This window comes from Hyperolius riggenbachi, chromosome 4 (assembly GCF_040937935.1).
Source record: "Hyperolius riggenbachi isolate aHypRig1 chromosome 4, aHypRig1.pri, whole genome shotgun sequence".
Classification (NCBI taxonomy): domain Eukaryota; kingdom Metazoa; phylum Chordata; class Amphibia; order Anura; family Hyperoliidae; genus Hyperolius; species Hyperolius riggenbachi.
This window is the reverse complement of record NC_090649.1, coordinates 19,283,759-19,310,065: the sequence shown is the minus strand read 5'-3', so window position 1 is coordinate 19,310,065 and position 26,307 is coordinate 19,283,759. Positions and strand designations below refer to the sequence as shown.

The 26,307-nt window shown below is 51.1% G+C and overlaps 13 non-coding genes and 1 pseudogene across 13 annotated transcripts; all 14 read right to left on the bottom strand.

Moving 5' to 3' along the window:
• Positions 1-231: 231 nt before the first annotated feature.
• On the bottom strand, positions 232-422 carry LOC137505047 (U2 spliceosomal RNA). The gene has a single exon (XR_011019669.1). It is a non-coding gene; the product is annotated as a U2 spliceosomal RNA (small nuclear RNA).
• Positions 423-1,694: 1,272 nt separating this feature from the next.
• On the bottom strand, positions 1,695-1,885 carry LOC137505036 (U2 spliceosomal RNA). Its single transcript, XR_011019658.1, has one exon. It is a non-coding gene; the product is annotated as a U2 spliceosomal RNA (small nuclear RNA).
• A 1,272-nt stretch (positions 1,886-3,157) lies between these two features.
• LOC137505024 (U2 spliceosomal RNA) lies at positions 3,158-3,348 on the bottom strand. The gene has a single exon (XR_011019647.1). It is a non-coding gene; the product is annotated as a U2 spliceosomal RNA (small nuclear RNA).
• Positions 3,349-4,620: 1,272 nt separating this feature from the next.
• LOC137505013 (U2 spliceosomal RNA) lies at positions 4,621-4,811 on the bottom strand. The gene has a single exon (XR_011019636.1). It is a non-coding gene; the product is annotated as a U2 spliceosomal RNA (small nuclear RNA).
• A 1,272-nt stretch (positions 4,812-6,083) lies between these two features.
• LOC137505002 (U2 spliceosomal RNA) lies at positions 6,084-6,274 on the bottom strand. The gene has a single exon (XR_011019625.1). It is a non-coding gene; the product is annotated as a U2 spliceosomal RNA (small nuclear RNA).
• Positions 6,275-7,546: 1,272 nt separating this feature from the next.
• On the bottom strand, positions 7,547-7,737 carry LOC137504991 (U2 spliceosomal RNA). The gene has a single exon (XR_011019614.1). It is a non-coding gene; the product is annotated as a U2 spliceosomal RNA (small nuclear RNA).
• Positions 7,738-9,009: 1,272 nt separating this feature from the next.
• LOC137504980 (U2 spliceosomal RNA) lies at positions 9,010-9,200 on the bottom strand. The gene has a single exon (XR_011019603.1). It is a non-coding gene; the product is annotated as a U2 spliceosomal RNA (small nuclear RNA).
• Positions 9,201-10,472: 1,272 nt separating this feature from the next.
• LOC137504969 (U2 spliceosomal RNA) lies at positions 10,473-10,663 on the bottom strand. The gene has a single exon (XR_011019592.1). It is a non-coding gene; the product is annotated as a U2 spliceosomal RNA (small nuclear RNA).
• A 1,272-nt stretch (positions 10,664-11,935) lies between these two features.
• LOC137505750 (U2 spliceosomal RNA) lies at positions 11,936-12,161 on the bottom strand (annotated as a pseudogene).
• A 6,831-nt stretch (positions 12,162-18,992) lies between these two features.
• LOC137504957 (U2 spliceosomal RNA) lies at positions 18,993-19,183 on the bottom strand. Its single transcript, XR_011019581.1, has one exon. It is a non-coding gene; the product is annotated as a U2 spliceosomal RNA (small nuclear RNA).
• Positions 19,184-20,455: 1,272 nt separating this feature from the next.
• LOC137504945 (U2 spliceosomal RNA) lies at positions 20,456-20,646 on the bottom strand. The gene has a single exon (XR_011019570.1). It is a non-coding gene; the product is annotated as a U2 spliceosomal RNA (small nuclear RNA).
• Positions 20,647-21,918: 1,272 nt separating this feature from the next.
• LOC137504934 (U2 spliceosomal RNA) lies at positions 21,919-22,109 on the bottom strand. The gene has a single exon (XR_011019559.1). It is a non-coding gene; the product is annotated as a U2 spliceosomal RNA (small nuclear RNA).
• A 1,272-nt stretch (positions 22,110-23,381) lies between these two features.
• LOC137504923 (U2 spliceosomal RNA) lies at positions 23,382-23,572 on the bottom strand. The gene has a single exon (XR_011019548.1). It is a non-coding gene; the product is annotated as a U2 spliceosomal RNA (small nuclear RNA).
• A 1,272-nt stretch (positions 23,573-24,844) lies between these two features.
• On the bottom strand, positions 24,845-25,035 carry LOC137504911 (U2 spliceosomal RNA). Its single transcript, XR_011019537.1, has one exon. It is a non-coding gene; the product is annotated as a U2 spliceosomal RNA (small nuclear RNA).
• Between the last annotated feature and the right edge of the window lie 1,272 nt (positions 25,036-26,307).

The following is a 26,307-nucleotide window of genomic DNA, read 5'->3' as shown; positions in this document are numbered from 1 at the left end:
GTTTTTATTGTGGATTTCACTATGTATCCTGCACCCAGCAGGAGCAGCACAGACAGAGAACGCACAGCAGGGTGGGTGGGTGGACAGACAACACAACACAACACTTGCTTTCTGGCAAAATTCACTTTGCAGAGGGACACTTCATTTCTCCACTACACTTCCCTACACTAACTTAGTTAGTCAGCCGGTTATTTGAGTAGTTTTGATCTGTTTTTTGACACTAGTTAGAGAGAGTAGTGCACCGGTCCTGGAGGTACTGCAATACCAGGTCGATGCGCGGAGTGGACAGAGCAAGCTCTTCTTCCATCTCCCTGTTCCAAAAATCCATTTAATATATGGTCCCCAGATAGGGGACGTATCAGATATTAAACTGATAAGAACAGATACTACACTTGATCTTAGCCAAAAGGCCGAGAAGCGATAACCCGATTACTCTCCGCAGCCGCGCCCGCCGACACACCACACTCCCTGCGAATTACAGCTAAACTACCTTCTAAATGCAGCAGCGGCGACGAGGTAACAACCCAGCACTGCCCCGCACAGCCGGCTAACCCCGGCCAGCTACCAGCTGCCAGGGGGGGCCCCCTTCCCACTGCCTGTGCAGGCCTGCCGGGCCCCCGGGATGGGCGCACCTGTGCTAAACGCAGACGCACGGGCCAGGCTCAGCTGCCGCCTGATTACATTAGCATGGCCCCGCCCAGCGCCGGAACAGCCATCACCCCTCCGCTGCCGGGCCTCCACGCCGAAGAGAAAAGTAAAGTAGGCTTCCGGCTCCCTGCATTCTGGCAACACGCTAGGAGAGAGTGTGGAGGGCAGAGGAAGAAGTCAAGTCTCTAGCCTGGCTGACTGGCTGCTTGAGAACACGGTGCGTCTTTCTTCGTTCGTTCATCCTCCTTCCTCTTCATATCTCTCCGTCTGTGTGGACGTGTGCGGTATGCCACAAGAGGGAGACACAGGCCGGGGAGTGGAGAGCCTAAACAGGAGTTGCCTTCCTAGCCTGCTGCACCCTCTCACAGCCAGGCTGGCACTGAAGCAGGCACCTGAGCAGGTGCTGAGTCATGCAGGAAGCCAGCCGTTGATGTCACAATGCCCTGGTCCCAGGCAGCTGCTTAGTAAAGGGGCTGCAGCCAGGGCTCTGCCTGCCAGTCCGCTGGAGGCTCTCTGGGGGAAGGATGCAGCTGCTTTTCTTGCAGAGGACAACTTGCAAACGTGAAGGAAAGTGATCCGTTCATGATTTTTTGGACCTGCAGCAACTGCGCCACGCAAGTACAATACAGACTAATCAAAATAAATAAAAAAAATTTTTTCTTTGGTTGTGGTTTTCTTTATTTTTTGGTGTGTTTTTCTGACTTCTTTTCTTGGCAGTTCTCAGGTCAGGTTCTGATAACCAATGCAAAATACAGAATCCATAAATAAATGACACAGATGCACAAAAATAGGCACACACACTGATTTGAAACAATGTTTTTATTGTGGATTTCACTATGTATCCTGCACCCAGCAGGAGCAGCACAGACAGAGAACGCACAGCAGGGTGGGTGGGTGGACAGACAACACAACACAACACTTGCTTTCTGGCAAAATTCACTTTGCAGAGGGACACTTCATTTCTCCACTACACTTCCCTACACTAACTTAGTTAGTCAGCCGGTTATTTGAGTAGTTTTGATCTGTTTTTTGACACTAGTTAGAGAGAGTAGTGCACCGGTCCTGGAGGTACTGCAATACCAGGTCGATGCGCGGAGTGGACAGAGCAAGCTCTTCTTCCATCTCCCTGTTCCAAAAATCCATTTAATATATGGTCCCCAGATAGGGGACGTATCAGATATTAAACTGATAAGAACAGATACTACACTTGATCTTAGCCAAAAGGCCGAGAAGCGATAACCCGATTACTCTCCGCAGCCGCGCCCGCCGACACACCACACTCCCTGCGAATTACAGCTAAACTACCTTCTAAATGCAGCAGCGGCGACGAGGTAACAACCCAGCACTGCCCCGCACAGCCGGCTAACCCCGGCCAGCTACCAGCTGCCAGGGGGGGCCCCCTTCCCACTGCCTGTGCAGGCCTGCCGGGCCCCCGGGATGGGCGCACCTGTGCTAAACGCAGACGCACGGGCCAGGCTCAGCTGCCGCCTGATTACATTAGCATGGCCCCGCCCAGCGCCGGAACAGCCATCACCCCTCCGCTGCCGGGCCTCCACGCCGAAGAGAAAAGTAAAGTAGGCTTCCGGCTCCCTGCATTCTGGCAACACGCTAGGAGAGAGTGTGGAGGGCAGAGGAAGAAGTCAAGTCTCTAGCCTGGCTGACTGGCTGCTTGAGAACACGGTGCGTCTTTCTTCGTTCGTTCATCCTCCTTCCTCTTCATATCTCTCCGTCTGTGTGGACGTGTGCGGTATGCCACAAGAGGGAGACACAGGCCGGGGAGTGGAGAGCCTAAACAGGAGTTGCCTTCCTAGCCTGCTGCACCCTCTCACAGCCAGGCTGGCACTGAAGCAGGCACCTGAGCAGGTGCTGAGTCATGCAGGAAGCCAGCCGTTGATGTCACAATGCCCTGGTCCCAGGCAGCTGCTTAGTAAAGGGGCTGCAGCCAGGGCTCTGCCTGCCAGTCCGCTGGAGGCTCTCTGGGGGAAGGATGCAGCTGCTTTTCTTGCAGAGGACAACTTGCAAACGTGAAGGAAAGTGATCCGTTCATGATTTTTTGGACCTGCAGCAACTGCGCCACGCAAGTACAATACAGACTAATCAAAATAAATAAAAAAAATTTTTTCTTTGGTTGTGGTTTTCTTTATTTTTTGGTGTGTTTTTCTGACTTCTTTTCTTGGCAGTTCTCAGGTCAGGTTCTGATAACCAATGCAAAATACAGAATCCATAAATAAATGACACAGATGCACAAAAATAGGCACACACACTGATTTGAAACAATGTTTTTATTGTGGATTTCACTATGTATCCTGCACCCAGCAGGAGCAGCACAGACAGAGAACGCACAGCAGGGTGGGTGGGTGGACAGACAACACAACACAACACTTGCTTTCTGGCAAAATTCACTTTGCAGAGGGACACTTCATTTCTCCACTACACTTCCCTACACTAACTTAGTTAGTCAGCCGGTTATTTGAGTAGTTTTGATCTGTTTTTTGACACTAGTTAGAGAGAGTAGTGCACCGGTCCTGGAGGTACTGCAATACCAGGTCGATGCGCGGAGTGGACAGAGCAAGCTCTTCTTCCATCTCCCTGTTCCAAAAATCCATTTAATATATGGTCCCCAGATAGGGGACGTATCAGATATTAAACTGATAAGAACAGATACTACACTTGATCTTAGCCAAAAGGCCGAGAAGCGATAACCCGATTACTCTCCGCAGCCGCGCCCGCCGACACACCACACTCCCTGCGAATTACAGCTAAACTACCTTCTAAATGCAGCAGCGGCGACGAGGTAACAACCCAGCACTGCCCCGCACAGCCGGCTAACCCCGGCCAGCTACCAGCTGCCAGGGGGGGCCCCCTTCCCACTGCCTGTGCAGGCCTGCCGGGCCCCCGGGATGGGCGCACCTGTGCTAAACGCAGACGCACGGGCCAGGCTCAGCTGCCGCCTGATTACATTAGCATGGCCCCGCCCAGCGCCGGAACAGCCATCACCCCTCCGCTGCCGGGCCTCCACGCCGAAGAGAAAAGTAAAGTAGGCTTCCGGCTCCCTGCATTCTGGCAACACGCTAGGAGAGAGTGTGGAGGGCAGAGGAAGAAGTCAAGTCTCTAGCCTGGCTGACTGGCTGCTTGAGAACACGGTGCGTCTTTCTTCGTTCGTTCATCCTCCTTCCTCTTCATATCTCTCCGTCTGTGTGGACGTGTGCGGTATGCCACAAGAGGGAGACACAGGCCGGGGAGTGGAGAGCCTAAACAGGAGTTGCCTTCCTAGCCTGCTGCACCCTCTCACAGCCAGGCTGGCACTGAAGCAGGCACCTGAGCAGGTGCTGAGTCATGCAGGAAGCCAGCCGTTGATGTCACAATGCCCTGGTCCCAGGCAGCTGCTTAGTAAAGGGGCTGCAGCCAGGGCTCTGCCTGCCAGTCCGCTGGAGGCTCTCTGGGGGAAGGATGCAGCTGCTTTTCTTGCAGAGGACAACTTGCAAACGTGAAGGAAAGTGATCCGTTCATGATTTTTTGGACCTGCAGCAACTGCGCCACGCAAGTACAATACAGACTAATCAAAATAAATAAAAAAAATTTTTTCTTTGGTTGTGGTTTTCTTTATTTTTTGGTGTGTTTTTCTGACTTCTTTTCTTGGCAGTTCTCAGGTCAGGTTCTGATAACCAATGCAAAATACAGAATCCATAAATAAATGACACAGATGCACAAAAATAGGCACACACACTGATTTGAAACAATGTTTTTATTGTGGATTTCACTATGTATCCTGCACCCAGCAGGAGCAGCACAGACAGAGAACGCACAGCAGGGTGGGTGGGTGGACAGACAACACAACACAACACTTGCTTTCTGGCAAAATTCACTTTGCAGAGGGACACTTCATTTCTCCACTACACTTCCCTACACTAACTTAGTTAGTCAGCCGGTTATTTGAGTAGTTTTGATCTGTTTTTTGACACTAGTTAGAGAGAGTAGTGCACCGGTCCTGGAGGTACTGCAATACCAGGTCGATGCGCGGAGTGGACAGAGCAAGCTCTTCTTCCATCTCCCTGTTCCAAAAATCCATTTAATATATGGTCCCCAGATAGGGGACGTATCAGATATTAAACTGATAAGAACAGATACTACACTTGATCTTAGCCAAAAGGCCGAGAAGCGATAACCCGATTACTCTCCGCAGCCGCGCCCGCCGACACACCACACTCCCTGCGAATTACAGCTAAACTACCTTCTAAATGCAGCAGCGGCGACGAGGTAACAACCCAGCACTGCCCCGCACAGCCGGCTAACCCCGGCCAGCTACCAGCTGCCAGGGGGGGCCCCCTTCCCACTGCCTGTGCAGGCCTGCCGGGCCCCCGGGATGGGCGCACCTGTGCTAAACGCAGACGCACGGGCCAGGCTCAGCTGCCGCCTGATTACATTAGCATGGCCCCGCCCAGCGCCGGAACAGCCATCACCCCTCCGCTGCCGGGCCTCCACGCCGAAGAGAAAAGTAAAGTAGGCTTCCGGCTCCCTGCATTCTGGCAACACGCTAGGAGAGAGTGTGGAGGGCAGAGGAAGAAGTCAAGTCTCTAGCCTGGCTGACTGGCTGCTTGAGAACACGGTGCGTCTTTCTTCGTTCGTTCATCCTCCTTCCTCTTCATATCTCTCCGTCTGTGTGGACGTGTGCGGTATGCCACAAGAGGGAGACACAGGCCGGGGAGTGGAGAGCCTAAACAGGAGTTGCCTTCCTAGCCTGCTGCACCCTCTCACAGCCAGGCTGGCACTGAAGCAGGCACCTGAGCAGGTGCTGAGTCATGCAGGAAGCCAGCCGTTGATGTCACAATGCCCTGGTCCCAGGCAGCTGCTTAGTAAAGGGGCTGCAGCCAGGGCTCTGCCTGCCAGTCCGCTGGAGGCTCTCTGGGGGAAGGATGCAGCTGCTTTTCTTGCAGAGGACAACTTGCAAACGTGAAGGAAAGTGATCCGTTCATGATTTTTTGGACCTGCAGCAACTGCGCCACGCAAGTACAATACAGACTAATCAAAATAAATAAAAAAAATTTTTTCTTTGGTTGTGGTTTTCTTTATTTTTTGGTGTGTTTTTCTGACTTCTTTTCTTGGCAGTTCTCAGGTCAGGTTCTGATAACCAATGCAAAATACAGAATCCATAAATAAATGACACAGATGCACAAAAATAGGCACACACACTGATTTGAAACAATGTTTTTATTGTGGATTTCACTATGTATCCTGCACCCAGCAGGAGCAGCACAGACAGAGAACGCACAGCAGGGTGGGTGGGTGGACAGACAACACAACACAACACTTGCTTTCTGGCAAAATTCACTTTGCAGAGGGACACTTCATTTCTCCACTACACTTCCCTACACTAACTTAGTTAGTCAGCCGGTTATTTGAGTAGTTTTGATCTGTTTTTTGACACTAGTTAGAGAGAGTAGTGCACCGGTCCTGGAGGTACTGCAATACCAGGTCGATGCGCGGAGTGGACAGAGCAAGCTCTTCTTCCATCTCCCTGTTCCAAAAATCCATTTAATATATGGTCCCCAGATAGGGGACGTATCAGATATTAAACTGATAAGAACAGATACTACACTTGATCTTAGCCAAAAGGCCGAGAAGCGATAACCCGATTACTCTCCGCAGCCGCGCCCGCCGACACACCACACTCCCTGCGAATTACAGCTAAACTACCTTCTAAATGCAGCAGCGGCGACGAGGTAACAACCCAGCACTGCCCCGCACAGCCGGCTAACCCCGGCCAGCTACCAGCTGCCAGGGGGGGCCCCCTTCCCACTGCCTGTGCAGGCCTGCCGGGCCCCCGGGATGGGCGCACCTGTGCTAAACGCAGACGCACGGGCCAGGCTCAGCTGCCGCCTGATTACATTAGCATGGCCCCGCCCAGCGCCGGAACAGCCATCACCCCTCCGCTGCCGGGCCTCCACGCCGAAGAGAAAAGTAAAGTAGGCTTCCGGCTCCCTGCATTCTGGCAACACGCTAGGAGAGAGTGTGGAGGGCAGAGGAAGAAGTCAAGTCTCTAGCCTGGCTGACTGGCTGCTTGAGAACACGGTGCGTCTTTCTTCGTTCGTTCATCCTCCTTCCTCTTCATATCTCTCCGTCTGTGTGGACGTGTGCGGTATGCCACAAGAGGGAGACACAGGCCGGGGAGTGGAGAGCCTAAACAGGAGTTGCCTTCCTAGCCTGCTGCACCCTCTCACAGCCAGGCTGGCACTGAAGCAGGCACCTGAGCAGGTGCTGAGTCATGCAGGAAGCCAGCCGTTGATGTCACAATGCCCTGGTCCCAGGCAGCTGCTTAGTAAAGGGGCTGCAGCCAGGGCTCTGCCTGCCAGTCCGCTGGAGGCTCTCTGGGGGAAGGATGCAGCTGCTTTTCTTGCAGAGGACAACTTGCAAACGTGAAGGAAAGTGATCCGTTCATGATTTTTTGGACCTGCAGCAACTGCGCCACGCAAGTACAATACAGACTAATCAAAATAAATAAAAAAAATTTTTTCTTTGGTTGTGGTTTTCTTTATTTTTTGGTGTGTTTTTCTGACTTCTTTTCTTGGCAGTTCTCAGGTCAGGTTCTGATAACCAATGCAAAATACAGAATCCATAAATAAATGACACAGATGCACAAAAATAGGCACACACACTGATTTGAAACAATGTTTTTATTGTGGATTTCACTATGTATCCTGCACCCAGCAGGAGCAGCACAGACAGAGAACGCACAGCAGGGTGGGTGGGTGGACAGACAACACAACACAACACTTGCTTTCTGGCAAAATTCACTTTGCAGAGGGACACTTCATTTCTCCACTACACTTCCCTACACTAACTTAGTTAGTCAGCCGGTTATTTGAGTAGTTTTGATCTGTTTTTTGACACTAGTTAGAGAGAGTAGTGCACCGGTCCTGGAGGTACTGCAATACCAGGTCGATGCGCGGAGTGGACAGAGCAAGCTCTTCTTCCATCTCCCTGTTCCAAAAATCCATTTAATATATGGTCCCCAGATAGGGGACGTATCAGATATTAAACTGATAAGAACAGATACTACACTTGATCTTAGCCAAAAGGCCGAGAAGCGATAACCCGATTACTCTCCGCAGCCGCGCCCGCCGACACACCACACTCCCTGCGAATTACAGCTAAACTACCTTCTAAATGCAGCAGCGGCGACGAGGTAACAACCCAGCACTGCCCCGCACAGCCGGCTAACCCCGGCCAGCTACCAGCTGCCAGGGGGGGCCCCCTTCCCACTGCCTGTGCAGGCCTGCCGGGCCCCCGGGATGGGCGCACCTGTGCTAAACGCAGACGCACGGGCCAGGCTCAGCTGCCGCCTGATTACATTAGCATGGCCCCGCCCAGCGCCGGAACAGCCATCACCCCTCCGCTGCCGGGCCTCCACGCCGAAGAGAAAAGTAAAGTAGGCTTCCGGCTCCCTGCATTCTGGCAACACGCTAGGAGAGAGTGTGGAGGGCAGAGGAAGAAGTCAAGTCTCTAGCCTGGCTGACTGGCTGCTTGAGAACACGGTGCGTCTTTCTTCGTTCGTTCATCCTCCTTCCTCTTCATATCTCTCCGTCTGTGTGGACGTGTGCGGTATGCCACAAGAGGGAGACACAGGCCGGGGAGTGGAGAGCCTAAACAGGAGTTGCCTTCCTAGCCTGCTGCACCCTCTCACAGCCAGGCTGGCACTGAAGCAGGCACCTGAGCAGGTGCTGAGTCATGCAGGAAGCCAGCCGTTGATGTCACAATGCCCTGGTCCCAGGCAGCTGCTTAGTAAAGGGGCTGCAGCCAGGGCTCTGCCTGCCAGTCCGCTGGAGGCTCTCTGGGGGAAGGATGCAGCTGCTTTTCTTGCAGAGGACAACTTGCAAACGTGAAGGAAAGTGATCCGTTCATGATTTTTTGGACCTGCAGCAACTGCGCCACGCAAGTACAATACAGACTAATCAAAATAAATAAAAAAAATTTTTTCTTTGGTTGTGGTTTTCTTTATTTTTTGGTGTGTTTTTCTGACTTCTTTTCTTGGCAGTTCTCAGGTCAGGTTCTGATAACCAATGCAAAATACAGAATCCATAAATAAATGACACAGATGCACAAAAATAGGCACACACACTGATTTGAAACAATGTTTTTATTGTGGATTTCACTATGTATCCTGCACCCAGCAGGAGCAGCACAGACAGAGAACGCACAGCAGGGTGGGTGGGTGGACAGACAACACAACACAACACTTGCTTTCTGGCAAAATTCACTTTGCAGAGGGACACTTCATTTCTCCACTACACTTCCCTACACTAACTTAGTTAGTCAGCCGGTTATTTGAGTAGTTTTGATCTGTTTTTTGACACTAGTTAGAGAGAGTAGTGCACCGGTCCTGGAGGTACTGCAATACCAGGTCGATGCGCGGAGTGGACAGAGCAAGCTCTTCTTCCATCTCCCTGTTCCAAAAATCCATTTAATATATGGTCCCCAGATAGGGGACGTATCAGATATTAAACTGATAAGAACAGATACTACACTTGATCTTAGCCAAAAGGCCGAGAAGCGATAACCCGATTACTCTCCGCAGCCGCGCCCGCCGACACACCACACTCCCTGCGAATTACAGCTAAACTACCTTCTAAATGCAGCAGCGGCGACGAGGTAACAACCCAGCACTGCCCCGCACAGCCGGCTAACCCCGGCCAGCTACCAGCTGCCAGGGGGGGCCCCCTTCCCACTGCCTGTGCAGGCCTGCCGGGCCCCCGGGATGGGCGCACCTGTGCTAAACGCAGACGCACGGGCCAGGCTCAGCTGCCGCCTGATTACATTAGCATGGCCCCGCCCAGCGCCGGAACAGCCATCACCCCTCCGCTGCCGGGCCTCCACGCCGAAGAGAAAAGTAAAGTAGGCTTCCGGCTCCCTGCATTCTGGCAACACGCTAGGAGAGAGTGTGGAGGGCAGAGGAAGAAGTCAAGTCTCTAGCCTGGCTGACTGGCTGCTTGAGAACACGGTGCGTCTTTCTTCGTTCGTTCATCCTCCTTCCTCTTCATATCTCTCCGTCTGTGTGGACGTGTGCGGTATGCCACAAGAGGGAGACACAGGCCGGGGAGTGGAGAGCCTAAACAGGAGTTGCCTTCCTAGCCTGCTGCACCCTCTCACAGCCAGGCTGGCACTGAAGCAGGCACCTGAGCAGGTGCTGAGTCATGCAGGAAGCCAGCCGTTGATGTCACAATGCCCTGGTCCCAGGCAGCTGCTTAGTAAAGGGGCTGCAGCCAGGGCTCTGCCTGCCAGTCCGCTGGAGGCTCTCTGGGGGAAGGATGCAGCTGCTTTTCTTGCAGAGGACAACTTGCAAACGTGAAGGAAAGTGATCCGTTCATGATTTTTTGGACCTGCAGCAACTGCGCCACGCAAGTACAATACAGACTAATCAAAATAAATAAAAAAAATTTTTTCTTTGGTTGTGGTTTTCTTTATTTTTTGGTGTGTTTTTCTGACTTCTTTTCTTGGCAGTTCTCAGGTCAGGTTCTGATAACCAATGCAAAATACAGAATCCATAAATAAATGACACAGATGCACAAAAATAGGCACACACACTGATTTGAAACAATGTTTTTATTGTGGATTTCACTATGTATCCTGCACCCAGCAGGAGCAGCACAGACAGAGAACGCACAGCAGGGTGGGTGGGTGGACAGACAACACAACACAACACTTGCTTTCTGGCAAAATTCACTTTGCAGAGGGACACTTCATTTCTCCACTACACTTCCCTACACTAACTTAGTTAGTCAGCCGGTTATTTGAGTAGTTTTGATCTGTTTTTTGACACTAGTTAGAGAGAGTAGTGCACCGGTCCTGGAGGTACTGCAATACCAGGTCGATGCGCGGAGTGGACAGAGCAAGCTCTTCTTCCATCTCCCTGTTCCAAAAATCCATTTAATATATGGTCCCCAGATAGGGGACGTATCAGATATTAAACTGATAAGAACAGATACTACACTTGATCTTAGCCAAAAGGCCGAGAAGCGATAACCCGATTACTCTCCGCAGCCGCGCCCGCCGACACACCACACTCCCTGCGAATTACAGCTAAACTACCTTCTAAATGCAGCAGCGGCGACGAGGTAACAACCCAGCACTGCCCCGCACAGCCGGCTAACCCCGGCCAGCTACCAGCTGCCAGGGGGGGCCCCCTTCCCACTGCCTGTGCAGGCCTGCCGGGCCCCCGGGATGGGCGCACCTGTGCTAAACGCAGACGCACGGGCCAGGCTCAGCTGCCGCCTGATTACATTAGCATGGCCCCGCCCAGCGCCGGAACAGCCATCACCCCTCCGCTGCCGGGCCTCCACGCCGAAGAGAAAAGTAAAGTAGGCTTCCGGCTCCCTGCATTCTGGCAACACGCTAGGAGAGAGTGTGGAGGGCAGAGGAAGAAGTCAAGTCTCTAGCCTGGCTGACTGGCTGCTTGAGAACACGGTGCGTCTTTCTTCGTTCGTTCATCCTCCTTCCTCTTCATATCTCTCCGTCTGTGTGGACGTGTGCGGTATGCCACAAGAGGGAGACACAGGCCGGGGAGTGGAGAGCCTAAACAGGAGTTGCCTTCCTAGCCTGCTGCACCCTCTCACAGCCAGGCTGGCACTGAAGCAGGCACCTGAGCAGGTGCTGAGTCATGCAGGAAGCCAGCCGTTGATGTCACAATGCCCTGGTCCCAGGCAGCTGCTTAGTAAAGGGGCTGCAGCCAGGGCTCTGCCTGCCAGTCCGCTGGAGGCTCTCTGGGGGAAGGATGCAGCTGCTTTTCTTGCAGAGGACAACTTGCAAACGTGAAGGAAAGTGATCCGTTCATGATTTTTTGGACCTGCAGCAACTGCGCCACGCAAGTACAATACAGACTAATCAAAATAAATAAAAAAAATTTTTTCTTTGGTTGTGGTTTTCTTTATTTTTTGGTGTGTTTTTCTGACTTCTTTTCTTGGCAGTTCTCAGGTCAGGTTCTGATAACCAATGCAAAATACAGAATCCATAAATAAATGACACAGATGCACAAAAATAGGCACACACACTGATTTGAAACAATGTTTTTATTGTGGATTTCACTATGTATCCTGCACCCAGCAGGAGCAGCACAGACAGAGAACGCACAGCAGGGTGGGTGGGTGGACAGACAACACAACACAACACTTGCTTTCTGGCAAAATTCACTTTGCAGAGGGACACTTCATTTCTCCACTACACTTCCCTACACTAACTTAGTTAGTCAGCCGGTTATTTGAGTAGTTTTGATCTGTTTTTTGACACTAGTTAGAGAGAGTAGTGCACCGGTCCTGGAGGTACTGCAATACCAGGTCGATGCGCGGAGTGGACAGAGCAAGCTCTTCTTCCATCTCCCTGTTCCAAAAATCCATTTAATATATGGTCCCCAGATAGGGGACGTATCAGATATTAAACTGATAAGAACAGATTTTTTTTTTTTTTTTTTTTTTTTTTTTTACTCTTCAGGCTTGACTAGCGAGGCGTTAGATCACTGAGGCAATCACGACTTGTGCTAGGTTCAAGGATCATCATCAGAGCCAATCTTTTAATATAAATAAATAATTATATCATTTTTGGAGATCAAAGGTCTCATCTTTTCCTTCATAAAGGGGGTTACAAATGGAAATTTGGAACAGAGGTGTACAAGAAGAAACAAACACAAGTTACACTTCAAGTTATAGCTGCTTGCCAATCGCCCGGGTACCAACGTTGTGCAGCCGTGTCCTGGTCAGAGTGTGAAACATCATACAGGTAAACAATATATAAACGAGACAAATACAGATTAACACAGTCTTCAACCGAGATGTTTTCTTTCTTGAATACTAGTAAGTTCCTGACATCCCACAACACTTCCTTGAGCAAGGAGAAGCAGAGCCATGCCATGCGCCTTTTGGTTTTATCCCCCTGCCACCACCCTGTAAGGAGGTTCGTATAGGTGATGCTTGAGGTACCCAGCAAAAGTTTGAACAATGGCTTTAATTTTATCTTCACTTGGGAGGGGAAGAAGCAAGACCAGAACAGATGGGCCACGTTTTCAATTCCCCCACAACCTTCCCGTGGGCATACCTCTGATCTAATTAAGTCCCTGCTTTTCAGGAAGGAACGAGTGGGTAGGCAATTTAGGAGAGCTAGCCATACAACATCTCTCTGACGGTTTGATAAGCCGCCAGTTCTCATGTTCTTCCAGGTTAAAGCTCCCCCTTGTGAATTAAGGCCAGGAACTTCGTTGGCAAGTTCATCTTTTGCTAACCAGGCCTTCAACGTTTTTTTGCAAGTATGATCTCCAGTGAGTAATTGCAGTTTCCATCCTTCCTTAATAGTCTGAAGTTTCAGGTAGAATTGTGGAATAACTAGGGCCATAGGTCTCCGCAAATCCCTCATGCACCATCCCCATTTTGTGAAGAGCCAGCCACCAAGATACCTCATCATGAGCGCAGTGGTGCCATCCCTCTTGAAAGTGGTGGCCGCTGTAAGCCAGTAGTGTAGGCTCAAGAAACTGGCCACATCAGGGAAGTTAAAGCCTCCATGTTCCGTCTTCTTCATGATCTTTGCTCTGCTGCACCGCTCCATGCGGCCGTTCCAAAAGAAGGTAAACAGCTTTTTGGTCAGGCGCTGTGTCCAGCGTATTGGAGGGGGAAAGATCACAGTGTAGTATAACAAGATCGGAAGGATCACCGCCTTAACTATCAATGTCCTTCCTGTAAAGGTCAGGTGTCGAAGTCTCCAGAAATCCAATTTCTGCTGAACTGTATCCAGTATTTTTTTGAAGTCGGAGGCGCCATTCAGTTGGTGATTGAAAGAAACTCCCAATATAGAGATCTCTTCTACTTGCTTTACCTGTTCCACTTCAATGGGTATTTGCTTGCCCAGGTTACAAATCTGGCACTTGGCCCAATTCACTGACATCCCTGTGGTGGCACAAAAAATCTTTAGGTGGAGATGACCTCTTCTTACATCCCGCGGGGAGGAACAGACCAGCACCACATCATCCATATATGCGGCCGTTTTTAGAGAGCGGCCATCACTTCCTGGTATCAGAACTCCTCGAAAGGCTTTATCTGCTGAGATGGATTTCAGTAATGGTTCCATTATACATATGAAGACCAGAGGGGACAGGGGGCAACCCTGCCGGACCCCTGACTCAATTGGAAAGGACTCAGAAAGAATGCCATTAATCAGCAGCTGGCTGGATATCCGGGTGTACAGTCCTGCAATCAGTTTGAGGATCATGGGGGGGAAGCCCATCCTGCTGAGAACTGCCAGTAAAAACGAATGTGACACTTTGTCGAACGCCTTTTCTAAGTCGATTGACTCCAAAAGCAAGGCCATATTGTGTGACTGGACATAGTACGTAACATCTCGTAACAGAATGAGGTTGTCTGAGATCCTGCGGCCGGGCACCGCACAGGTCTGGTGATCTTCGATCAAGGTGGTAACCACCTGGGAGATACGGCCCGCTATCAGTTTAGCAATCAGTTTGTAGTCACAATTTAGCAACGTTATCGGTCGCCAATTGCGGATATCTCGCTTATCTCCTTTTTTCTTGTATATCAAGGTGATTATCCCTTCTCGCATGGAGTCTGGTAGGGCTCCGGCCGCAAACACTTCTTTCACGACTTCAAACATGTCGCTCTTGATGTAAGGCCAAGCAACTTGATAGAATTCTGCCGGCAATCCATCCTTGCCAGGCGTTTTGTTCTTTGCCATGGCATTGACTGCCTGCCAGACTTCCTCCTCTGTCACGTCACAATCCAGGAGCTCAGCATCCTCTTTCAGAAGGTGTTTATCCAGCACCTTTAGATATTGATCCATTTCTTGGGGGTTGGCACAGGGCTGTGCTTTGTATAACTTTCTGTAAAAGGAGACTATTTCTGCCTGCATGGCATCCCCTTGCACTTCCTGGTCCTGCTGCCAGACAGACGTAAGAGTGTCTTTGGTGCGCAAAGTTTTCTTGAAGAAGTAGCGGCTACATTTCTCATCTTCATCCAAGGCTTTAATCTTGGCCCTGAAGACCAGGCCTTTGCCTTTCTGCAGAAGGATCATTTTCTGTTTACTTCTAATTTCAGCCACTTCAGCAGAGACATCCATCCCTCTTTCTTTGAACCCAAACAGCGTTTGCAAACGGCTGTTAAGTTCTTGTTCCTGCTGTCTCTTTTGCCAAGCCTTCGTCCTTCCCCAGGACTGGAAGAAAGTTTTAATTTGTAATTTGGCCCATTCCCACCATTGTATTCTGGAGGAAAAGCGCCACTTTTGCTGTTGCCAGTTTGCATATTGACCTTCAAATGCCTGTAGCGCCGTCTTATCCTCTAAGTGGCTAGAGTTCAGTTTCCAGAAACCTGATCCAAAGTTTACAGAGCTATCAAAACATATAGATGACTTGATCCCCTGATGATCCGTGAAGGTAAATGGAGCCTGGGAGTACTCCAATACTTTTAAGTGCTCCGATGCCAGCATATAGTCAATCCTAGAACGGACTGTCCCCTTGTCGGAGAAGAAGGTGAACTGGTGTGAGTGTTTTGGTGCGGCCAGGAATGAGTCCTGTAGCCTGAAGTCCTGCATGGTCTGCTTAAAGGCCGTACTAGAAATATCTAATTTTGCGTCTGCAACACCTACACGGTCTTTCACTCGGTAAATCAGATTAAAGTCACCCGTGACAATGGTGCTGCTTCTGCCAGGTAAGTATAGCTTAAGTGTTTCCAGAAGCGACAGGCGGTCTTTCTTTTCTGCTGGGCAATATATAATAAATATTCTCAGAAAGTGTCCTCTGAAATCTAGATCGACTTGCAATAGTCTGCCAGGAACGATTGTATGAGAGGTGAGTATGTGCGCTGCAGGGTTTTTCACCAAAAGGCCTACTCCCTCATTGCGGTTGGATCCCGCAGTGGACCAGACTGACTCCCCATAAGTCCATTCACTAGCTTTTGGTGCAGAGGTCAGCATGCATTCTTGTAGCGCAATCAGATCACATTTTACAGTGGCCAGATCCTTCAAAATCGCAGTTCTCCTATACAGCGAACCTATACCCCGGGTGTTAAGTGATAGGAGTGACAGGCTCATGGCGACGAGAAGGAGAAAAATGTTACTGCTGGGATCCATGATCAGGTATAGTTGCGGGGTCACCTCCAGGAACACCACTACTATCATCCGTTTTCAGTTTTTTGGAGCTGCGCATATTGCCGGAGGGGTTCTCACGGCTGACTTTCTGCGCGGCTGGACGGTCCTCTTTGCTAGACTCCTCATCACTGCTTGTGCTATGATCAGAATTATTTTCTACTTCCATCTCGTCATCTGCTAATTGGTTAATAGAAGCATCGATCATATCTAAGGCTTCCATGCCATGTAGCTGTGAAAAGGGAAAGGTGTTGCCTGCAGCTTTATTCAATATTTCCTGTGCTTTGCTTACACTGTCCTGGGGTGTACAGGACTCTTTTGTACTTTTTATCACTTTCTGGGTGTGGGCGCCTTTAATTGGAAGCTCCGCCCCCTGGCCGCGGGGATCACGGAGCTCCGGTGTACCTCGATCAGCTGTTTGTGCCGTGGAAGTATCAGTCTCAGCGGCTGATTTGCTCTGAACAGCGCTGGAGGAGGAGGAGGAGGGTTGGCTCCTCCCCTCCCCAGCCGGGGACTCGGGGAGACGCTGCTCTGTCTTCTTTTTCTTATCTTTTTTCTCTTTTTTCTCTCTTTTTTTGCGCTGGGACAGAAAACCATCAGTGTCCTCAGCGACAGTAGCAGTGGGGGGAACAACTGAGGGAGTGTCCTGCAATTCACCCACGGAGCTTTCTCCTGCAGTGTCCGGTACAATAGCTACACTATCTGCTCCATGCAGACGCGGAGGCGGCAGCACAGCTGCAGAGATCAGTTCAGAGTTAGTTGCAGGGGGATTTGAGACATTAGTAACCTCACCCTGAGGGGGACCCGACCCAGGGGAAGCAGAAGCAGTCTGAGGATCATTCACAGGGGCCACACATGGTGCAATCTCGGCAGCAGATTTATCTGGCAATGTGTCAGGGATAACATTTTCCTCATCCTCACTATCAGATGGCAGCCCATCAGTGTCTCCCTCATATAGTGGCTTTCTCAAGATTTCAGCCATTGAAGGCTTTTTCTCACTCCCTAGCCATTGGGCTACCTGACTATACAATCGCTTGCCATCCATTTTAGGACAGCTTCTGGCTAGGTGAGTAGCAGCACCACAGAGGTCACAGCAGCGCTGGGAGCAGTCCCTAGCTAAATGTCCCTCCTCCAAACACAGTCTGCAGCGCTGAATCTTGCAAGAATCTTTCAGATGCCCATAAGAGAAACAGTTTCTACAATATAATGGCTGACCAGGGTATGACAGAGTACAGCGGTCCCCAGCAAGGGTGAACACACCAGGGGGGTGCTGCAAGCCATTATACCCGTTGGGATCCCTTCGAAACTTGACTTTGAATTTAAGCTTGCTCTTCCACATGCCCCACGGGTTCAGAAGCTTCTGGGGGGAACCCTGCACATCACAGTACTTTTGAAGAAAAAGTCTTACCATCTCTGGCTCTATGTGCGGATTGTATAGATGTATGGTGACGAATCTTGCGCCAACATCGAAACGAAGATCAAAAGATAACTTCTCCAGCAGAGGATCTCCCAGTTCTTTTTTCCGACGAGCATTTTCGTAGATCGCCAGGCATTTGTCCTCGGTGAAGAAAACGAGATCGTAAGTGCCACTTGCAGGAAATTCCTGAACAGCAAACAAGTCATTTACCTTAACGTTAAGGCAGTTCTGCACGACATCCACCCAGACTCTGCGGATCGAGTATTCCTTCACTGCGTCAGGCTGAACCTGTAGACGGAAGCAATTCCGGAGCGCTTTTAGCTGCGCCATGGTTTAGACCCTTCCGAGTACCCACACCCCCGCCACAAAGGACCACCTGGGGAAGCAGTCCCCGTGAACGGGGTTACTCGTTAAAGTTCCCCCTTGATGACCCTATAGCAGCAGTGAGCGCAAGCTCAAAGGCCGAGTCACCTCGGGTTCCCTATACCTCCTGACTAAGACCTTGATCTTAGCCAGAAGGCCGAGAAGCGATAACCCGATTACTCTCCGCAGCCGCGCCCGCCGACACACCACACTCCCTGCGAATTACAGCTAAACTACCTTCTAAATGCAGCAGCGGCGACGAGGTAACAACCCAGCACTGCCCCGCACAGCCGGCTAACCCCGGCCAGCTACCAGCTGCCAGGGGGGGCCCCCTTCCCACTGCCTGTGCAGGCCTGCCGGGCCCCCGGGATGGGCGCACCTGTGCTAAACGCAGACGCACGGGCCAGGCTCAGCTGCCGCCTGATTACATTAGCATGGCCCCGCCCAGCGCCGGAACAGCCATCACCCCTCCGCTGCCGGGCCTCCACGCCGAAGAGAAAAGTAAAGTAGGCTTCCGGCTCCCTGCATTCTGGCAACACGCTAGGAGAGAGTGTGGAGGGCAGAGGAAGAAGTCAAGTCTCTAGCCTGGCTGACTGGCTGCTTGAGAACACGGTGCGTCTTTCTTCGTTCGTTCATCCTCCTTCCTCTTCATATCTCTCCGTCTGTGTGGACGTGTGCGGTATGCCACAAGAGGGAGACACAGGCCGGGGAGTGGAGAGCCTAAACAGGAGTTGCCTTCCTAGCCTGCTGCACCCTCTCACAGCCAGGCTGGCACTGAAGCAGGCACCTGAGCAGGTGCTGAGTCATGCAGGAAGCCAGCCGTTGATGTCACAATGCCCTGGTCCCAGGCAGCTGCTTAGTAAAGGGGCTGCAGCCAGGGCTCTGCCTGCCAGTCCGCTGGAGGCTCTCTGGGGGAAGGATGCAGCTGCTTTTCTTGCAGAGGACAACTTGCAAACGTGAAGGAAAGTGATCCGTTCATGATTTTTTGGACCTGCAGCAACTGCGCCACGCAAGTACAATACAGACTAATCAAAATAAATAAAAAAAATTTTTTCTTTGGTTGTGGTTTTCTTTATTTTTTGGTGTGTTTTTCTGACTTCTTTTCTTGGCAGTTCTCAGGTCAGGTTCTGATAACCAATGCAAAATACAGAATCCATAAATAAATGACACAGATGCACAAAAATAGGCACACACACTGATTTGAAACAATGTTTTTATTGTGGATTTCACTATGTATCCTGCACCCAGCAGGAGCAGCACAGACAGAGAACGCACAGCAGGGTGGGTGGGTGGACAGACAACACAACACAACACTTGCTTTCTGGCAAAATTCACTTTGCAGAGGGACACTTCATTTCTCCACTACACTTCCCTACACTAACTTAGTTAGTCAGCCGGTTATTTGAGTAGTTTTGATCTGTTTTTTGACACTAGTTAGAGAGAGTAGTGCACCGGTCCTGGAGGTACTGCAATACCAGGTCGATGCGCGGAGTGGACAGAGCAAGCTCTTCTTCCATCTCCCTGTTCCAAAAATCCATTTAATATATGGTCCCCAGATAGGGGACGTATCAGATATTAAACTGATAAGAACAGATACTACACTTGATCTTAGCCAAAAGGCCGAGAAGCGATAACCCGATTACTCTCCGCAGCCGCGCCCGCCGACACACCACACTCCCTGCGAATTACAGCTAAACTACCTTCTAAATGCAGCAGCGGCGACGAGGTAACAACCCAGCACTGCCCCGCACAGCCGGCTAACCCCGGCCAGCTACCAGCTGCCAGGGGGGGCCCCCTTCCCACTGCCTGTGCAGGCCTGCCGGGCCCCCGGGATGGGCGCACCTGTGCTAAACGCAGACGCACGGGCCAGGCTCAGCTGCCGCCTGATTACATTAGCATGGCCCCGCCCAGCGCCGGAACAGCCATCACCCCTCCGCTGCCGGGCCTCCACGCCGAAGAGAAAAGTAAAGTAGGCTTCCGGCTCCCTGCATTCTGGCAACACGCTAGGAGAGAGTGTGGAGGGCAGAGGAAGAAGTCAAGTCTCTAGCCTGGCTGACTGGCTGCTTGAGAACACGGTGCGTCTTTCTTCGTTCGTTCATCCTCCTTCCTCTTCATATCTCTCCGTCTGTGTGGACGTGTGCGGTATGCCACAAGAGGGAGACACAGGCCGGGGAGTGGAGAGCCTAAACAGGAGTTGCCTTCCTAGCCTGCTGCACCCTCTCACAGCCAGGCTGGCACTGAAGCAGGCACCTGAGCAGGTGCTGAGTCATGCAGGAAGCCAGCCGTTGATGTCACAATGCCCTGGTCCCAGGCAGCTGCTTAGTAAAGGGGCTGCAGCCAGGGCTCTGCCTGCCAGTCCGCTGGAGGCTCTCTGGGGGAAGGATGCAGCTGCTTTTCTTGCAGAGGACAACTTGCAAACGTGAAGGAAAGTGATCCGTTCATGATTTTTTGGACCTGCAGCAACTGCGCCACGCAAGTACAATACAGACTAATCAAAATAAATAAAAAAAATTTTTTCTTTGGTTGTGGTTTTCTTTATTTTTTGGTGTGTTTTTCTGACTTCTTTTCTTGGCAGTTCTCAGGTCAGGTTCTGATAACCAATGCAAAATACAGAATCCATAAATAAATGACACAGATGCACAAAAATAGGCACACACACTGATTTGAAACAATGTTTTTATTGTGGATTTCACTATGTATCCTGCACCCAGCAGGAGCAGCACAGACAGAGAACGCACAGCAGGGTGGGTGGGTGGACAGACAACACAACACAACACTTGCTTTCTGGCAAAATTCACTTTGCAGAGGGACACTTCATTTCTCCACTACACTTCCCTACACTAACTTAGTTAGTCAGCCGGTTATTTGAGTAGTTTTGATCTGTTTTTTGACACTAGTTAGAGAGAGTAGTGCACCGGTCCTGGAGGTACTGCAATACCAGGTCGATGCGCGGAGTGGACAGAGCAAGCTCTTCTTCCATCTCCCTGTTCCAAAAATCCATTTAATATATGGTCCCCAGATAGGGGACGTATCAGATATTAAACTGATAAGAACAGATACTACACTTGATCTTAGCCAAAAGGCCGAGAAGCGATAACCCGATTACTCTCCGCAGCCGCGCCCGCCGACACACCACACTCCCTGCGAATTACAGCTAAACTACCTTCTAAATGCAGCAGCGGCGACGAGGTAACAACCCAGCACTGCCCCGCACAGCCGGCTAACCCCGGCCAGCTACCAGCTGCCAGGGGGGGCCCCCTTCCCACTGCCTGTGCAGGCCTGCCGGGCCCCCGGGATGGGCGCACCTGTGCTAAACGCAGACGCACGGGCCAGGCTCAGCTGCCGCCTGATTACATTAGCATGGCCCCGCCCAGCGCCGGAACAGCCATCACCCCTCCGCTGCCGGGCCTCCACGCCGAAGAGAAAAGTAAAGTAGGCTTCCGGCTCCCTGCATTCTGGCAACACGCTAGGAGAGAGTGTGGAGGGCAGAGGAAGAAGTCAAGTCTCTAGCCTGGCTGACTGGCTGCTTGAGAACACGGTGCGTCTTTCTTCGTTCGTTCATCCTCCTTCCTCTTCATATCTCTCCGTCTGTGTGGACGTGTGCGGTATGCCACAAGAGGGAGACACAGGCCGGGGAGTGGAGAGCCTAAACAGGAGTTGCCTTCCTAGCCTGCTGCACCCTCTCACAGCCAGGCTGGCACTGAAGCAGGCACCTGAGCAGGTGCTGAGTCATGCAGGAAGCCAGCCGTTGATGTCACAATGCCCTGGTCCCAGGCAGCTGCTTAGTAAAGGGGCTGCAGCCAGGGCTCTGCCTGCCAGTCCGCTGGAGGCTCTCTGGGGGAAGGATGCAGCTGCTTTTCTTGCAGAGGACAACTTGCAAACGTGAAGGAAAGTGATCCGTTCATGATTTTTTGGACCTGCAGCAACTGCGCCACGCAAGTACAATACAGACTAATCAAAATAAATAAAAAAAATTTTTTCTTTGGTTGTGGTTTTCTTTATTTTTTGGTGTGTTTTTCTGACTTCTTTTCTTGGCAGTTCTCAGGTCAGGTTCTGATAACCAATGCAAAATACAGAATCCATAAATAAATGACACAGATGCACAAAAATAGGCACACACACTGATTTGAAACAATGTTTTTATTGTGGATTTCACTATGTATCCTGCACCCAGCAGGAGCAGCACAGACAGAGAACGCACAGCAGGGTGGGTGGGTGGACAGACAACACAACACAACACTTGCTTTCTGGCAAAATTCACTTTGCAGAGGGACACTTCATTTCTCCACTACACTTCCCTACACTAACTTAGTTAGTCAGCCGGTTATTTGAGTAGTTTTGATCTGTTTTTTGACACTAGTTAGAGAGAGTAGTGCACCGGTCCTGGAGGTACTGCAATACCAGGTCGATGCGCGGAGTGGACAGAGCAAGCTCTTCTTCCATCTCCCTGTTCCAAAAATCCATTTAATATATGGTCCCCAGATAGGGGACGTATCAGATATTAAACTGATAAGAACAGATACTACACTTGATCTTAGCCAAAAGGCCGAGAAGCGATAACCCGATTACTCTCCGCAGCCGCGCCCGCCGACACACCACACTCCCTGCGAATTACAGCTAAACTACCTTCTAAATGCAGCAGCGGCGACGAGGTAACAACCCAGCACTGCCCCGCACAGCCGGCTAACCCCGGCCAGCTACCAGCTGCCAGGGGGGGCCCCCTTCCCACTGCCTGTGCAGGCCTGCCGGGCCCCCGGGATGGGCGCACCTGTGCTAAACGCAGACGCACGGGCCAGGCTCAGCTGCCGCCTGATTACATTAGCATGGCCCCGCCCAGCGCCGGAACAGCCATCACCCCTCCGCTGCCGGGCCTCCACGCCGAAGAGAAAAGTAAAGTAGGCTTCCGGCTCCCTGCATTCTGGCAACACGCTAGGAGAGAGTGTGGAGGGCAGAGGAAGAAGTCAAGTCTCTAGCCTGGCTGACTGGCTGCTTGAGAACACGGTGCGTCTTTCTTCGTTCGTTCATCCTCCTTCCTCTTCATATCTCTCCGTCTGTGTGGACGTGTGCGGTATGCCACAAGAGGGAGACACAGGCCGGGGAGTGGAGAGCCTAAACAGGAGTTGCCTTCCTAGCCTGCTGCACCCTCTCACAGCCAGGCTGGCACTGAAGCAGGCACCTGAGCAGGTGCTGAGTCATGCAGGAAGCCAGCCGTTGATGTCACAATGCCCTGGTCCCAGGCAGCTGCTTAGTAAAGGGGCTGCAGCCAGGGCTCTGCCTGCCAGTCCGCTGGAGGCTCTCTGGGGGAAGGATGCAGCTGCTTTTCTTGCAGAGGACAACTTGCAAACGTGAAGGAAAGTGATCCGTTCATGATTTTTTGGACCTGCAGCAACTGCGCCACGCAAGTACAATACAGACTAATCAAAATAAATAAAAAAAATTTTTTCTTTGGTTGTGGTTTTCTTTATTTTTTGGTGTGTTTTTCTGACTTCTTTTCTTGGCAGTTCTCAGGTCAGGTTCTGATAACCAATGCAAAATACAGAATCCATAAATAAATGACACAGATGCACAAAAATAGGCACACACACTGATTTGAAACAATGTTTTTATTGTGGATTTCACTATGTATCCTGCACCCAGCAGGAGCAGCACAGACAGAGAACGCACAGCAGGGTGGGTGGGTGGACAGACAACACAACACAACACTTGCTTTCTGGCAAAATTCACTTTGCAGAGGGACACTTCATTTCTCCACTACACTTCCCTACACTAACTTAGTTAGTCAGCCGGTTATTTGAGTAGTTTTGATCTGTTTTTTGACACTAGTTAGAGAGAGTAGTGCACCGGTCCTGGAGGTACTGCAATACCAGGTCGATGCGCGGAGTGGACAGAGCAAGCTCTTCTTCCATCTCCCTGTTCCAAAAATCCATTTAATATATGGTCCCCAGATAGGGGACGTATCAGATATTAAACTGATAAGAACAGATACTACACTTGATCTTAGCCAAAAGGCCGAGAAGCGATAACCCGATTACTCTCCGCAGCCGCGCCCGCCGACACACCACACTCCCTGCGAATTACAGCTAAACTACCTTCTAAATGCAGCAGCGGCGACGAGGTAACAACCCAGCACTGCCCCGCACAGCCGGCTAACCCCGGCCAGCTACCAGCTGCCAGGGGGGGCCCCCTTCCCACTGCCTGTGCAGGCCTGCCGGGCCCCCGGGATGGGCGCACCTGTGCTAAACGCAGACGCACGGGCCAGGCTCAGCTGCCGCCTGATTACATTAGCATGGCCCCGCCCAGCGCCGGAACAGCCATCACCCCTCCGCTGCCGGGCCTCCACGCCGAAGAGAAAAGTAAAGTAGGCTTCCGGCTCCCTGCATTCTGGCAACACGCTAGGAGAGAGTGTGGAGGGCAGAGGAAGAAGTCAAGTCTCTAGCCTGGCTGACTGGCTGCTTGAGAACACGGTGCGTCTTTCTTCGTTCGTTCATCCTCCTTCCTCTTCATATCTCTCCGTCTGTGTGGACGTGTGCGGTATGCCACAAGAGGGAGACACAGGCCGGGGAGTGGAGAGCCTAAACAGGAGTTGCCTTCCTAGCCTGCTGCACCCTCTCACAGCCAGGCTGGCACTGAAGCAGGCACCTGAGCAGGTGCTGAGTCATGCAGGAAGCCAGCCGTTGATGTCACAATGCCCTGGTCCCAGGCAGCTGCTTAGTAAAGGGGCTGCAGCCAGGGCTCTGCCTGCCAGTCCGCTGGAGGCTCTCTGGGGGAAGGATGCAGCTGCTTTTCTTGCAGAGGACAACTTGCAAACGTGAAGGAAAGTGATCCGTTCATGATTTTTTGGACCTGCAGCAACTGCGCCACGCAAGTACAATACAGACTAATCAAAATAAATAAAAAAAATTTTTTCTTTGGTTGTGGTTTTCTTTATTTTTTGGTGTGTTTTTCTGACTTCTTTTCTTGGCAGTTCTCAGGTCAGGTTCTGATAACCAATGCAAAATACAGAATCCATAAATAAATGACACAGATGCACAAAAATAGGCACACACACTGATTTGAAACAATGTTTTTATTGTGGATTTCACTATGTATCCTGCACCCAGCAGGAGCAGCACAGACAGAGAACGCACAGCAGGGTGGGTGGGTGGACAGACAACACAACACAACACTTGCTTTCTGGCAAAATTCACTTTGCAGAGGGACACTTCATTTCTCCACTACACTTCCCTACACTAACTTAGTTAGTCAGCCGGTTATTTGAGTAGTTTTGATCTGTTTTTTGACACTAGTTAGAGAGAGTAGTGCACCGGTCCTGGAGGTACTGCAATACCAGGTCGATGCGCGGAGTGGACAGAGCAAGCTCTTCTTCCATCTCCCTGTTCCAAAAATCCATTTAATATATGGTCCCCAGATAGGGGACGTATCAGATATTAAACTGATAAGAACAGATACTACACTTGATCTTAGCCAAAAGGCCGAGAAGCGATAACCCGATTACTCTCCGCAGCCGCGCCCGCCGACACACCACACTCCCTGCGAATTACAGCTAAACTACCTTCTAAATGCAGCAGCGGCGACGAGGTAACAACCCAGCACTGCCCCGCACAGCCGGCTAACCCCGGCCAGCTACCAGCTGCCAGGGGGGGCCCCCTTCCCACTGCCTGTGCAGGCCTGCCGGGCCCCCGGGATGGGCGCACCTGTGCTAAACGCAGACGCACGGGCCAGGCTCAGCTGCCGCCTGATTACATTAGCATGGCCCCGCCCAGCGCCGGAACAGCCATCACCCCTCCGCTGCCGGGCCTCCACGCCGAAGAGAAAAGTAAAGTAGGCTTCCGGCTCCCTGCATTCTGGCAACACGCTAGGAGAGAGTGTGGAGGGCAGAGGAAGAAGTCAAGTCTCTAGCCTGGCTGACTGGCTGCTTGAGAACACGGTGCGTCTTTCTTCGTTCGTTCATCCTCCTTCCTCTTCATATCTCTCCGTCTGTGTGGACGTGTGCGGTATGCCACAAGAGGGAGACACAGGCCGGGGAGTGGAGAGCCTAAACAGGAGTTGCCTTCCTAGCCTGCTGCACCCTCTCACAGCCAGGCTGGCACTGAAGCAGGCACCTGAGCAGGTGCTGAGTCATGCAGGAAGCCAGCCGTTGATGTCACAATGCCCTGGTCCCAGGCAGCTGCTTAGTAAAGGGGCTGCAGCCAGGGCTCTGCCTGCCAGTCCGCTGGAGGCTCTCTGGGGGAAGGATGCAGCTGCTTTTCTTGCAGAGGACAACTTGCAAACGTGAAGGAAAGTGATCCGTTCATGATTTTTTGGACCTGCAGCAACTGCGCCACGCAAGTACAATACAGACTAATCAAAATAAATAAAAAAAATTTTTTCTTTGGTTGTGGTTTTCTTTATTTTTTGGTGTGTTTTTCTGACTTCTTTTCTTGGCAGTTCTCAGGTCAGGTTCTGATAACCAATGCAAAATACAGAATCCATAAATAAATGACACAGATGCACAAAAATAGGCACACACACTGATTTGAAACAATGTTTTTATTGTGGATTTCACTATGTATCCTGCACCCAGCAGGAGCAGCACAGACAGAGAACGCACAGCAGGGTGGGTGGGTGGACAGACAACACAACACAACACTTGCTTTCTGGCAAAATTCACTTTGCAGAGGGACACTTCATTTCTCCACTACACTTCCCTACACTAACTTAGTTAGTCAGCCGGTTATTTGAGTAGTTTTGATCTGTTTTTTGACACTAGTTAGAGA